Below are 14,169 nucleotides of genomic sequence, written 5' to 3'. Positions count from 1 at the left end.
CCTCCAAAGGACCTGCTTTTCAAGGCCCAAGATAGTGTTACGGGCTGTGGCATGAGACACAGGGTAGGTTTCCAACCATCCCGTGGTGGCTTCTACCATGGTCAGTACATAGCGCTTGCCCTGGCGGGTTTGAGGCAGTGTGATGTAATCAATCTGCCAGGCCTCCCCGTATTTGTACTTAGACCACCGCCCCCCATACCAGAGGGGCTTCACCCGCTTGGCCTGCTTAATGGCAGCACACGTCTCACAGTCACGAATAACCTGAGAGATACTGTCCATGGTTAGATCCACCCCTCGGTCTTGTGCCCACTTATAGGTGGCATCTCTACCCTGGTGGCCTGAGGCATCATGGGCCCATCGTGCTAAGAATAACTCTCCCTTATGCTCCCAGTCGAGATCTATCTTCAACTCCCCTATCTTTGCAGCCTGATGTACTTGCTGGTTGTTTTGCTGCTCTTCATTAGCTCTACTTCTGGGGACATGGGCATCTACATGGCGAACCTTCACAGGTAACTTCTCTAACCGAGTAGCGATATCTTTCCACTCTTCCGCAGCCCAAATTGGTTTTCCTCTTCGCTGCCAGTTCGCCTCTTTCCATCTCTTCAGCCATCCCCATAGAGCGTTGGCTACCATCCAAGAATTGGTATACAAATAGAGCCTTGGCCACTTCTCTCTCTCTGCAATACCTAGGGCCAGTTGAATAGCTTTGATTTCAGCAAATTGACTGGATTCGCCTTCTCCTTCAGTAGCCTCTGCAACCCGTCGTGTGGGACTCCATACAGCTGCTTTCCACCTCCGTTTCATCCCTATGACGCGACAAGAACCATCGGTGAATAGAGCGTAACGCGTTTCTTCTGCTGGTAACTGATTGTATGGCGGAGCTTCCTCAACCCGGGTCACTGGCTCTTGTTCCTCATCCGCGACACTAAAGCTTTCACCTTCGGGCCAATTTGTAATTATTTCCAGGATCCCAGGGCGATTTAACTTCCCAATTCGAGCGCGCTGCGTAATGAGGGCAATCCACTTACTCCAAGTAGCATTGGTGGCATGGTGGGTAGAGGGAACCTTTCCTCTGAACATCCATCCCAGCACCGGTAGTCGGGGTGCCAGAAGAAGTTGTGCCTCTGTACCAATCACCTCTGAGGCGGCTTGGACTCCTTCATAGGCGGCCAAGATTTCCTTTTCTGTTGGAGTATAGTTATCTTCAGACCCCCTGTAGCTCCGACTCCAAAATCCCAATGGTCGGCCTCGGGTCTCGCCAGGCACCTTCTGCCAAAGGCTCCAGGACAGACCATGGCTCCCGGCTGCAGAGTAGAGCACGTTCTTCACATCTGGTCCCGTCCTGACTGGACCAAGGGCTACAGCATGAGCGATCTCCTGCTTGATCTGGATGAAAGCTTGTTGCTGCTGAGGGCCCCAGTGGAAGTCGTTCTTCTTGCGGGTAACCAGATGAAGGGGTCTCACAATCTGACTATACTCAGGGATGTGCATCCTCCAGAAACCTATAGCACCTAAGAAAGCTTGTGTTTCCTTCTTATCAGTTGGTGGGGACATAGCAGTGATTTTGTTAATAACATCTGCAGGAATCTGACGCCGTCCATCTTGCCACTTCACTCCCAAAAACTGAATTTCTCGGGCAGGTCCCTTGACTTTGCTCTTCTTAATGGCAAATTCGGCTTCCAAGAGAATATGAATTATCTTCTCTCCTTTCTCGAACACTTCTATTGCCGTGTTCCCCCAAACAATGATATCATCAATATATTGTAAATGTTCTGGAGCCTCACCCTCTTCTAGTGCAGCCTGGATCAGTCCATGACAGATGGTAGGACTGTGTTTCCACCCCTGGGGCAGTCGGTTCCAGGTATACTGCACTCCCCTCCATGTAAAAGCAAACTGGGGCCTGCATTCTGCTGCCAGAGGGATGGAGAAAAACGCGTTAGCAATATCGATGGTCGCATACCACTTTGCTGCCTTGGACTCCAGCTCGTACTGCAGTTCCAGTATGTCCGGTACAGCCGCACTCAGTGGTGGAGTCACTTCATTCAAGGCACGATAGTCCACAGTCAATCTCCATTCTCCGTCAGATTTTCGCACAGGCCAAATGGGGCTGTTGAAGGGTGAGTGGGTTTTACTGACCACCCCTTGGCTCTCCAGCTCTCGGATCATTTTGTGGATGGGGATCACGACATCTCGATTCGTCCGGTACTGCCTGCGGTGCACTGTTGAGGTGGCAATTGGCACTCGTTGTTCCTCTACCTTCAAGAGTCCTACTGCAGATGGGTTCTCTGATAGTCCAGACAAGGTATTCAATTGTTTAATACCCTCTATCTCCACTGCAGCTATTCCAAAAGCCCACCTGAATCCCTTAGGATCTTTGTAATAGCCATTCCGGAGGAAGTCTATGCCCAAAATACACGGAGCCTCTGGACCAGTCACAATCGGATGTTCCTGCCACTCCTTCCCAGTCAAGCTCACCTCAGCTTCCAACAAAGTCAACTGTTGTGATCCCCCTGTCACTCCAGCAATGGAAACAGATTCTGTCCCCACGTGTTCTGATGGCATTAAGGTACACTGTGATCCAGTGTCAACCAATGCTTCATAGTCTTGTGGCTCCGATGTGCCAGGCCATCTGATCCACACCTTCCAGAAAACCCGGTTCTGCCGTGCCTCTTCCTGGCTGGAGGCAGGGCCCCTCTAAGCCAGATTGTCCTTCTTTCCTTGGGCATATGCCTTAGAAGTTCCTTCAAGGGGATCGGACATGTCATCGTCATCAGCATACTTAACATCTCGGCTACGAGCGACCGGAGCTGCTATCCTTTTGGTGATACTTTCTCTTTTCTTCAAATCATGCACCCGTTGTGCCAAAGCAGCGGTGGGTTTTCTGTCCCATCTCCTCATGTCTTCTCCAGACTCACGCAGAAAAGCCCATAACTCAGCCCGTGGGATGTACCTTCTCTCCCCATCAAAGGAGCGCCAGCGTTGGACACCAGGGCCTCTAATTTGTACAGCTGAGATTTGAATAAGGTCCTCCTTAATCTCTTCCCGGAGTCTCTTATGATTCTCCTCTATTTTGTCCTCTAGTTTCTGCAGTCGGGTTTCCACTGCTGCAATTCTGGCATGAGTTGGGCCATGCACGGCATCTGCATACGCTCGAAGCTTCTTTGCCATATCGAGCACAGTCTCATATGTATCATCCCGCTTCATTATTGCTAGGGCAGAAGCGTATTCAGGTGGCCCAAGTCGCACAAGTTTCCTCCACATTATAGGTGTGCATGGTACCAGGTCCAGATTCCTAGTTGTTGTATCATCTGAGAAAATGAGCTCTGCCACCGCCATCTCTCTCAGGCGTTGGATCGCCTGTTCTATGGTCTTCCACCGTGTCTGCTGCATATAGAGATCATCCGTACACAGGTATCGTTCTGCTACGCTTCTTAGGACCCGTTCCCAGAGGCTGTGAGGGTTAGCCCCCCTCATCATACCTTGATCGATGACAGGATCATGTGACAGGGATCCCAAATGCCTCGCTTCAGTACCATCCAAAATTGTAACCTCCCCTGCAGCATCCCAAAGGCGGACTAACCAACTAATTATAGATTCGTTAGGTTGTCGTCTGTAATCCTTTCTTAGGCCTCTGAGGTCCTTCAGAGAAAAAGAGTCAATATTAGCTCCAGATTCTGTGCCCCTTGATGTGGCCTCTGATTTTGGTGAGGGTCCTTCTCCTGCATCATCATCATCATCCTCCACCTTTCGATCAGTCTTGCCTTTACACTTTCCACCTCTTGTATTAGCTGCAACAGCCATGGGTTGGGGCCTATTGTCTGATTCAGCTGCTAGCCTGGAGCCTGGGATGTTAGCTGCAGCCTGGGTCACTGGGATAGTAACTAACTTATCTCCCTGTTCCCTTTCTGCTATCTGCTGCTCCACAGTATCTAGCAGAGTACGGTAAACAAACGCCAAGGCCCAGCTCACTGCAGTAACCCTTTCCTCCTTAGTATTACCATGGCACTTCTCCCTCAAATACTTTGCCACCTCGACTGGATCCTGAATTTGATCAGATGGAAAGTCCCAATCTATAGGATCGGAAAATTCCTTTAAAGTCTGGCCCATGTCCTCCCATTTCCCACTCCAGTCAAGATTTTTCCTGCTTTGTTTTACTCCTAAGTCAGGAGTGTCTCTAACCCCTCTAGAAATCTCAGTCTTCATTTTATACATACTCCAGACAGTATAGAAAAGGCTTAATAAATTAAATGCCAGAAAGATGGTTTCTTTCAAACTCAGGGGAAATTCAGTATTTTCTAATAGAGATGTCAACAATTTGGAGGACAAGAAGGAGGACAAAGGCTGAAAAGCCCTTTCCCCTTCTTCTCCCCAAACAAACTGAGTAAACAACCATAACAGCAACCCATACATTCCTGAAATAAAGTCCAGCATTTTTATCCGACACATCATCACACATAAGACCAGCACAATGACTATTCTGGTTAGTGCCCCCCGCTTACAAAAGCTACTTATTAGGGACAACATCAGAGCTATTTTTGGGTAAGGAAATAACCCCAGGGACCACAAAAGTATTAAAACTTCAAAAACCCCTAGGGACCAGAAATACCGGCAAGCTTCCACTCCAAATGACATTATGAATCACCAATATGCCCACCAAAATAGCCAAAACCAAAATATTATTGTTATAGGTTTTTTTCCACTGTTTTTTTTTTTGGCCTCCGTTTCCCGGCCAACGCACCAAAAAGTATATTGTCCTGGTTTAGGACAAATTAAGGGAAATCTCCAAAAGGGAGCCCCCCAAAACAAAACAAACCTCCAACCACCCCTCCCCCAACACGGGCAGCAGCTTTGGCCCGTGGAGGTAGCTGGGATAAAAGGGGGTGAGGCATTCAGGGAGGGCTGCAGACCGGCCCTGACTGAGAAGCAACAACACTGCTGTGAAGAGCTGCTGTGAGAAAACCACCAAGAAGGTATGAGACTCTGGAAATATGATATACAACAATATGATTACAACATTGTTTGAATTTACTTGTCCCGAGTCAGGTAGCAGAAACCTGGCTCTCTCCCAGGCTCCACAACACTGCCCTTGCCACTGCACTGGATCGTCTGAGCTGCCACCAATGGGTGTCTGTTTGTCTCTCCATTTTTGTGGACACCCCTCCAGAGAAGTTGTGTTCAGCACAATGCACAAGTAGACATTTTTTATCCTAGAGCATATCCTAGAGTAGGGAAAGGAAATAATCTGTGGCATTGGTCATCTCTGCCACACAGTTTTTCCTGAGCAAGAGGCATGTAAAGCTTGTCATGTGCTTTGTCACATCTGACAAAAGTGCTCAGCACCGTTTGCCAGCAGACAATGTGGCCTGGGGCTCCTCTGAGCCATCGTTCCTCTCCTTCACCGGCTCCTTGACAGATGGGCCTTCAGCCTTCTGGTTTTCCATCCCCTACAAAGATACAGAGAAACCCCATCAATCTTTAGAGTATAAAACAGGAAATTCCCTGATGAAAACACAAGTTAGAACCAGGATCACTGCTACCAAGGCTTAGGGAAACATTTCCTAACTTACAGATGGAAACAGACCAGAGATTCAGTGATGCCGACTCTTTGTTTTCAATAGCCCAAGGCAGGTTATGGGTGCTACCAGACTCAGCAGCAGTCTAAAATCCAAAATTCCTTAGTCTTGATCATAAATGGGAATAATGCAAACTGGCAGACAACGAGTGTTTGTGAAGGAATCAACAGAATAAATTGGACACTTTTGGGGGTTGGCCCATTGTGTTGGAAGTCAATTTGGTTCAACACTCACTCTCCCTGTGCCTGCACAAAGGCAGGCTCCCTTCTATAATGTTGATAACAAAATATAAAATCCTCCCTCAAGCAAACAAAGGATTTTCCACTGGATGCTGCTGAATTCACCAAGCTTCTTCCAGCCTCACATGGCTGGACAGCAGGGCGGTATTCCCAAAAGACAGACAGTCATTGTAGTAACTAGGATTGACTTGGACATCTTTTGTAAATTTGGGAATTTTCTTGGCACTACTACTTCCAGTGTCCTTTGCAAAGACTCTATTATCTTCAGAAGCACAATTCTCACTTAATTGCTTTACAGGGGGCAGGGTAGGGAGAGCATGGTGGGGGCTTACGCTTAAATGTAAATCCATTTTCTCCTCTTTCCCTTTCCTCTTTGTGACCAGTATTGAAAATATTCAAAACCCCACTTTTTCCCTAGTAATATCAGTTCCTTTGTGGTCTGCAGATGAACAGGCTGAGGATTAACAGCTCATTCCCAGGAGCAAAATGATTCAGCAGAAGAGGAATGAGCTAAAGACAGATTGGGTATGTTTGATCTCACATTAGCAGTGGCAATACTTGCACAAAGGGGACGTTTCTCCTGCCAAGCACTTACTTTCTTCTTAAATCTTGTCAGAATATCTTCCAGGTCACGGGGGGAAAGAGATTGTTCCAAAACTGTTTTAAATTGTTGATGATTGAGCAACATCTTCACCATCTCCTGTCCATAATGCCTAAGGAAGGAAGGAATGAAGGAAGGAAACAAAACAAAAGTGAACAAACACAGGAAGAGCGTTACCAGAAGAGACTGATACCTTAAACTCATCAGGTGCAATCCCTGCATAAGAAGGCATTGCCTACTCAGCAAAGAGGGAGATTTACCTCACTTGACACTGCACAGTGCTGTCAGCTGAACACAAGAGGCAAGAGGCGAATGTGGGGCCACAGAAAAATACCATTTCACTCTGAAACTGGGGGTGTGCTTCTGTGGCATCAAAGGATCCCAGGGAGCAAGCAAAACACATCTGCTTTGTTGTCAGAGCCTATTAGCAGTGTCTTGCTGCCATTGCACAATAATTTGCCTGTCTTTACCTGGCAGGGAAGCCAGGACAAAACACCTCATGCATCCTATTGATTGTTCTATACTATGGGTATGCACAAGGGCACCTAGTTGCTCTGGTGTTCTTGGCAGCTATTCATGGGAATTTCTTTACCAAAGGAAGGGGATTTTGGTGATTTGGGTTGATTTTGCCAGTAGGAAACCACAGTTTTCTTCAAGAAGAAGTTTGGAACTCACTGAGCCACAGATGACAGCATTCTAGAAATCTGCAGAACAGGTTTAGAAAGACTGAATATTTTGGCTAAAGACCCCTGAAATATTTCTAGAAAGTCTGAAGTTAATGAAGAATGGATGTTGGGGTCCTTCAGTGATGAACATTAGCCAACACTTTGGCTTTGTGTTGTGCACCTAAGGCCAAACAAAAGTGTTGGACTGGCTGATCTGAGCTCTTTTGATCTCAGTAAGGAATCCTTCAAGCCACAGCAAAAAGGTGGCAATGCTCCTTTTTGCTGGCCTCTCAGGTTTCCCAGCACAGCCATTTGCCCAGGCAGCCCAGAGCAGTGGTCACCGTGCCAAGGCTGACGGAGCTCAAGAAGAGTTTGGACAATGCTCTCAAGCACATGGAGTGACTCTTGGGGTCACTGCACATGGCCAGGAGATGGACTCGATGACCCTGATGGGCCCTTCCAACTCAGCATATTCCATGATTCTATGACCCTTATTCACACCGTGAGGTAACTTCATATTCCCTTTAGTTTCCACTCTTGTGTGGTTTCACCTTTACAGCCAGACACAAAACGGTTTTCCTGTTTTGGGAGGTGAAATGAAGACCATTACTTGTGTCCTTGTGGCAGTCCTGAGCAAGCTTCCCTGCCACGTGTGGCAGCCTCTCAGCCCTGGGGGTGCCTGCGAGCTGGGTGACTCCAATTCTCTCCACCAGGGACAGGAGGAGTTGGGCCGCACACTCGCGCACCGGGGCGGGGCGGCTGCTGGGGAGGAGAGAGCAAACCCTGGGCACAGGGACAAGGAGCAGCGGCAGCGCCGGCCTTGGCCAGAGCCGCTCCCTGCCCTTGCTGGGGGAAGGAGCCTGGGCTCTCCCTGCACCTTCAGACACCTGCACAAGGCTCTGTCCTCAGCTAAACACAAAGGCAGCATTGCACACTAGGCCTGCCTGCACGGAAGAGGGAGGAATTCAGTCTCCCTGCACTGTCTGATATACAGTTTCTCTCACAGTATTTACTCGGAGAAAGATTAAAGAAATAGATGGACATATGAATAATTTAGAAATTAAGGACAATTGATGCTGACCCATCAGAGGGCACCCAGTACACAGAGCTACAGCAGGACTGAGGCTCTTTCCACCCATTTATCCCCAAACTTGCAGACCTTTGGAAAACAACAAATGCAGGGAAAACACGTGGTGGGCTGTGAAGTTGCAGAATATCCAGCAATGCAGCCTGTTTCTTCTGTGGGGCTTGGCAATGGATGCATCTGAGTGTTTTATCCTATTGCAAAGCTGAGGAAAGGGTGGCAGGCAGTTTAGCCAGGCTGTCCTGTTCTAAAGAGTGTCTCTTGGGAACTATCAGGCCCAGCACCAACATTTAAGGCAGCATTTGCTGCAACTGCCCAATGGCTGTCACCCTGTGGAGGTGCCTGTAAAGTGATTCATCTTCTCAAGGCTAACATGAAACATCAGTTTGCATAGAAATTAGAGCTCTAAGGCCAGGACAGTCATACAAGACTCCTTTGGCAGGAGCTGCACCTGCTGTGCAGGCTGTGCCACACCCAGCAGATTGTCCCCCATGTGCTCCACGCCCCAGCAAGGACCCTCCTCATTTCCCAAGTTAGTGGCATCATGAGGAGACATGGTTTTCCCAGGGCCTCTGTGGTTAGCACTGTGAAATACCAAACACTGCTCACAGCTGCAATTGCAATTGCCCCTCTGCCCACAAAAGCACAAGGCTCTATCCTTGGCCTTTGCAGGCACTTTCACTTCCCCATCAGTCACCACATCTAGGAAAATCTGACAGACTGGGAGAACTGCAGGAAGCAGCAGGAAGCTGAGTCAGAGGAGCTTTAGTTTGGACATCAGGAAAAAGGGTTTTTCACCCAGAGGGTGGTTGGGCACTGGAACAGGCTCCCCAGGGCAGTGGTCACAGCACCAAGCCTGACAGGGCTGAAGGAGCATTTGGACAGCAATCTCAGGCACTTGGTGTGACCCTTGGGCTGTTCTGGGCAAGGCCAGGAGCTGGACTCCATGCTCCTGATGGGCCCCTTGCAGCTCCCCATATTTACACTTCTGTGATTCTGAGAACTGATGGGCTGCAGGAGGGCAGAAATAGGTGACGAGAGGACAGAAGTGAGGTTGGTTGGAGAATCAAGTCACTGAGTTCATAGAAGATGCAGGATACAGGACCCTTCCCTCCAACCATTCCCATTCTCTGTCTCATCCCTTCTCCCTCCCACACACACAAAGGTGAAGAATATCACTAAAAGAAGAAGAACCTACTTGACTCCCATGTCCATGAGAGCAGTCATTGCTCCTGCAGGAGTCACATTCTCCACCAGGATCCCCAGGGTCTGACTGGTTGCTTTCTGAACAAATTCTGGGGAGATGGACACCATCTGGAGAAGGACCATCTGGATGAGCAACCTCATCCACCTCAGAGTCCATGTCCTTCTTCAAGGTCACAGAGAGCTCTCCCAGAGTGACAATGGCAGAGCAGGACACCTTGGAACAAAGGTTGGTCACCTGGGGAAGCCATGAGGGGAAACATAAGAATCACCTTGGAAAGAAAACCAGTTGCCTTCAGGAGAAGTCCCAGGAAATGACAACACATCCCACTGTGTCCAGGGGAACATACAAGTACAGGAAGAGCGGGAGAGCACAAGCACAGAAAGGCACTTACTCTGGCACCAATTTCTGGCCTCAGACCTGCTCACTCTGGGCCTAAAATAAAAATTTCATTCAGTGTTCTACTTAACACTTCTAAAATGTCCACAGCTTTCATTTTAGGCCCTTTTACTAGAAAATTAAAGCAAGGGCTGCTTTCAAATCATCAAGGCACAAGTCATAAAGATCAAAGAGTCAGGTGCTCCTGTTCCAAAAAGCAACACCAGCAGTTGAAGCACTCAGCCAGGAAACAGAAAACACAGGCTCAGGTCTACAGAATAATTTGCAGTGTTGAATTACAGCTTGGGCAGAGACTGGGACTCTGGGAAATAACATCATTAGCCTCTCAGTTTCTGCATTTGCACTCAAAGATGAGTGTCAGATACCCGACCTGGCAGTAAATACAGCTGCATGTGCCCACAGATCCTACAGATAGCTGACAGAAATTAGAAATCTCAGGTCTAAAACCAGAAATGAAGGCAGACCCTGAGCACACATAGAGATGAACAAGCACATACCTACTCTACACACCGTGTATGAAGTATAAGGGACAATTCAGAACAATGTTCTCACCTCGCTGGTAACTGCCAAGCAAACCTGACGGAGGCTTCAAAGCAGGACCTCTGAATGGGACCCAGCCAGGTGTTGGATGGTGAAGAGTCCCTTCTGGTTCAGCTCCCTGAAAGGCAGAAGATTGATTTTTCTCTCCACCAAGGCAGCACCCTCTGAAATGAGCAGCACTGGGACAGGTACATAGAGGTGTCAGGGATGGGCAGGGGCGTTTGGAGCCTGCAGTTGCTCCTCAGCTTGGCCCCTCTCCTGCAGAGGCTGGTCCAGGCCAACACTTGGGTGGTGCTGCGGGGCCTGGAGCCAGGGGTGAGGCACCACATCCAGCTGTGCAGCAAGCCCGACGGTACCTCCATGGACGGCGTCTGGGGGCCCTGGGCACAGGCTCTGGCTGCAGAGACCCCCCACTCCTCCGGTGAGCAGCCATCCCCTCTGCAGGGTGCTGGCAGCAACAGCAGGGAGGCACCCACGCCTGGGGCTGCAGGGGTGGGGGTCCTGTTGTAGCAAGGTGTGACTCCCAAGTTTTGGGGGCCAAGGGGAAGCAGCCCCCTCCCTGTCCTGGCTCTCCCTGCCCAGGAGACATCGGGCTGTGCTGCAGAACCCCTTACCTGCGGCACGTGCGCTGCGAGTGGAGCTGGGACCCTGCAGAGCCCCACAGCTCCCACCAGCTCCTCTACCGGCCACCTCCGAGCGGGGCTGGCACAAGGTAAGGGGCATGGCAGGCAGGTGGCACCCATGCAGGCACATCCCAGAGACCACTGGTCCTGCTGTGTCCCAATATCCCACACTGGGCCCCTTGCCCATGCCCTGCTCTGTCCTGCCCTTCCACCACCTATCTCATACCCCCTCACCACATTGCACCTCCAACTACAAGCAGCAGTAGCTTTCCTGGGGAAGAGCAGGAGGAATGCTGGCTGTGGGTATGCTTTGGTGAGACTGACTGGCTCCCCACTCCTCCCACAGGGAAGATGCATGGCAACAGTGCGAGGAGGTAAGCAGAGGGGCACAGGGCACCTATGCCTGCACCTTCCAGCCCAAGGCTGGCAGTGCCATCTCTGTGCTGGTGAATGTCACCAAGACCCACATGCTGCCCACACTCAGCTACTTCAAGGAGCCCTTTTGGCTGCACCAGGCTGGTGAGTCCCAGTGCCACCGCGGCCCCTGCTTGGCTCACAGGGGACACAGTGTCCCCTGTCCCGTTTCACAGGAGCGACGAATGCCTATCCCCAACACCAGCAGTGCTCACAGATGCCCCACAGCTTGTGCAGGCAACAGCGTCGCAGGGCCGGCTGAGCCTGCAGTGGCTGCCGCCCCTGGAGCTGCCTGCAGAGCAGCTGGACTACCAGCTCGGCTACGCCATGGAGAACAGCCATGACTGGAAGGCAAGGCTTGCCCAGGGAACCCCGAGCAGCGCTGCCCCCCTCCGCTGCTGACACACGGCAGGCGCGGGGTCGGGCCAAGCGGGACCCGCCCCTTGGTGCCAGCCCACAGCAGCCATGCCTCCAGCTCGGCTCTGCCCCGCAGCTCCTGCAGGTTCCGCGAGCAGCGAGGAAAGAGGTCCTGGACCTGCGGCCAGGCTCCTGCTACCCCGCGCAGGTGCGGGCCCGGCCCAGCGGGCCGTGGTACCGGGGCAGCTGGAGCGCCGGGCCCAAACCCGTTGTGGTTGATGCCGTGGCCGATGCGGGTAAGGGGCAGGGCTGGAGGCTGCGGCCGCAGGAGCCTCACGGCTGAGGGCAAGAGGCGGACAGTGCTGGAAATGGGGAGGGGGGCACGGGGCAGGGGGCTGCGAGGGGCTCAGAGATGGTGGCTCTGGGAAAGGCTACAGTTCCGGCATTCCTCCTCCGATGCAGGCTGGCTCATCCCCAGTGTTACGGTGGTGCCGCTGCTCTTCTCAGCAGTGCTCCTGGGGCTGCGCTGCACCTTCCCCTCCCTCTACAGGTAAGGGCAGTGCCGGGGGCAGGCGGGGGGGTCCAGCACCAAGCCTGGGCACCTTGCATGGGGCATTAGGGCACCTCAAGTCTGAGGGTAAATTCGATGCCCCTTCCTGCGTACCCAGCAACATGAAGCCGAAACTCCGGCCGCCCGTTCCTGAACTGCACCGTGCTCTGGGCAGCTTCCTCCAGGAAAGCAGCAAGCACGGCCAGGCCAGTGGGTGGGCAGGGCGACTCAGCTGCTCCCGGGGGCAGCTCGAAGGGCAGCCCCTACCCCGTCCACTCCATGTCGCCCCAGGCCATGCCTTCGACAAGCAGCCACCGAAGGAGACCGTCCTGCCCTGCCTGCTGGAGGTGCTGCCCGGCCCGCAGCGTGAGGCTAGGACGAGTGTGGGCAGGAGTGTCAGCTGACAGCTTTACATCCTGTGAGCGTTTTTGTATCTTCCCCTTATCTCTGGACTCTGGAATTGTTGCACTAGACCCAAGGAGTTGCACCACACTGTCCCTAACCAACTTGGTGGCAGGGAGGAAAATATAAGTTAGTTGTGACTGTGTGGCATGGGACCTCAGAGTCCTACTTGTCTGGTGGGTGTGATGTGGAAGAGTGTTGGGTTTGCTCCCGTGAAAGCTCTAATACAGGCTGTTAAATAGCTGTAAGACAATATTTTCATATGTGAATGCAGGTAAATCTGGATGCAAAATTCAAAGCTACCCCACAAAGGCTGGGGGGGATCGCTACATTCCCAAACGCAGCACCTTGCAGATGGAGAGTGCAAATTTCCTCCTAACCAAAGAGAATGACCCTGCTGAGGATTCCCCTACCAAGAAGGTGAGCATGTTGCTAAGTTACAATTGCTTCAACAACCGCTACTCCTTCCTGCCCCTTTACAGAGCAGTGAACAATAGGTTCTATCAAGTGGGCAGACGGGACTGACAAGTCCCAGCCATCATTACTTGCAGCTCTGGGCTTCAGGAGCCTAGGATGAGACTGAAGCTGTAGAGACTGCCATGCACTCGAAGCCTATGCTGCTTCTGGTAGCAAAATTTAGCTTTTGACTAATGAGGCTTTAAAATGTAGCAGGCAACACAAACACAAAGCTGTTGAGCCTATGCAAAGTGAAACTGCTGGTGGTAGCTATTCTAGGACAATGTCTCCACAGGGAACACTTCTGGAATGTTTTACACAGTCTTCTGAAACCTGTTTGTGAAGCATTTGGTCGTTTTGTGGCTGTGGCTTTTCCCACTGCCAATGACACTGAATTTGCCATTGTGTGAAAATGTGAGCAGGACGATGTATGACAGTCTGAGGAAAAACTGCTTTGACCTGCCTCTGTGTGACTGACCCTTGCAGCACAGGCAAACATCTTCAGATTCTAAGAGAAGAGGACTTAGGTGTCTATTTAAATTGCAGTGTGGGAATTGTTTTCAATGCATTGCACTGAGGGTGATTTGTCTCTGTAGGAGCAACAGAAAGCCTGGGCAGTGAATCTGAAATGTTTTGATGTAGAAGAGGCAAAAATCGTCCACCTCAGAAGGAAACCACAGAATGCTCCAGAAGGTGTGATACAGGCTCTGTGTGAGCTGAATCAGCAGGAGAGATCAGGTCAGGGGAACAGCAACACAGAGGCTCTGTGTGTGGTCACAGGAGAAATCAACTGGTTTCTGAGAGCTGTACAGGCTGGAGTCTCCTTTCTTAAGGTTCCTGAGGTCGAGGGAGGGCATAACAGTTACAGTGAATTTATTTAGGAGAGTTGCTATGACTGCCAGTTGGTCACCTGTTACAGGGCTTGCAAGGGTCTTCAGGGTGGAGAGAGAGACGAGAATCTTGACCTCATGTTCAGAAGGCTGGATTGATTATTTTATGATAGATATTACATTATTACTATCCTAAAAGAAATAGAAGGAAAGTTCTCAGAAGCTAGCTAAG

This window comes from Melospiza melodia, chromosome 25 (assembly GCF_035770615.1).
Source record: "Melospiza melodia melodia isolate bMelMel2 chromosome 25, bMelMel2.pri, whole genome shotgun sequence".
Taxonomy (NCBI): domain Eukaryota; kingdom Metazoa; phylum Chordata; class Aves; order Passeriformes; family Passerellidae; genus Melospiza; species Melospiza melodia.
The sequence above is the reverse complement of the archived record's forward strand: the minus strand, read 5'-3'. Positions refer to the sequence as shown.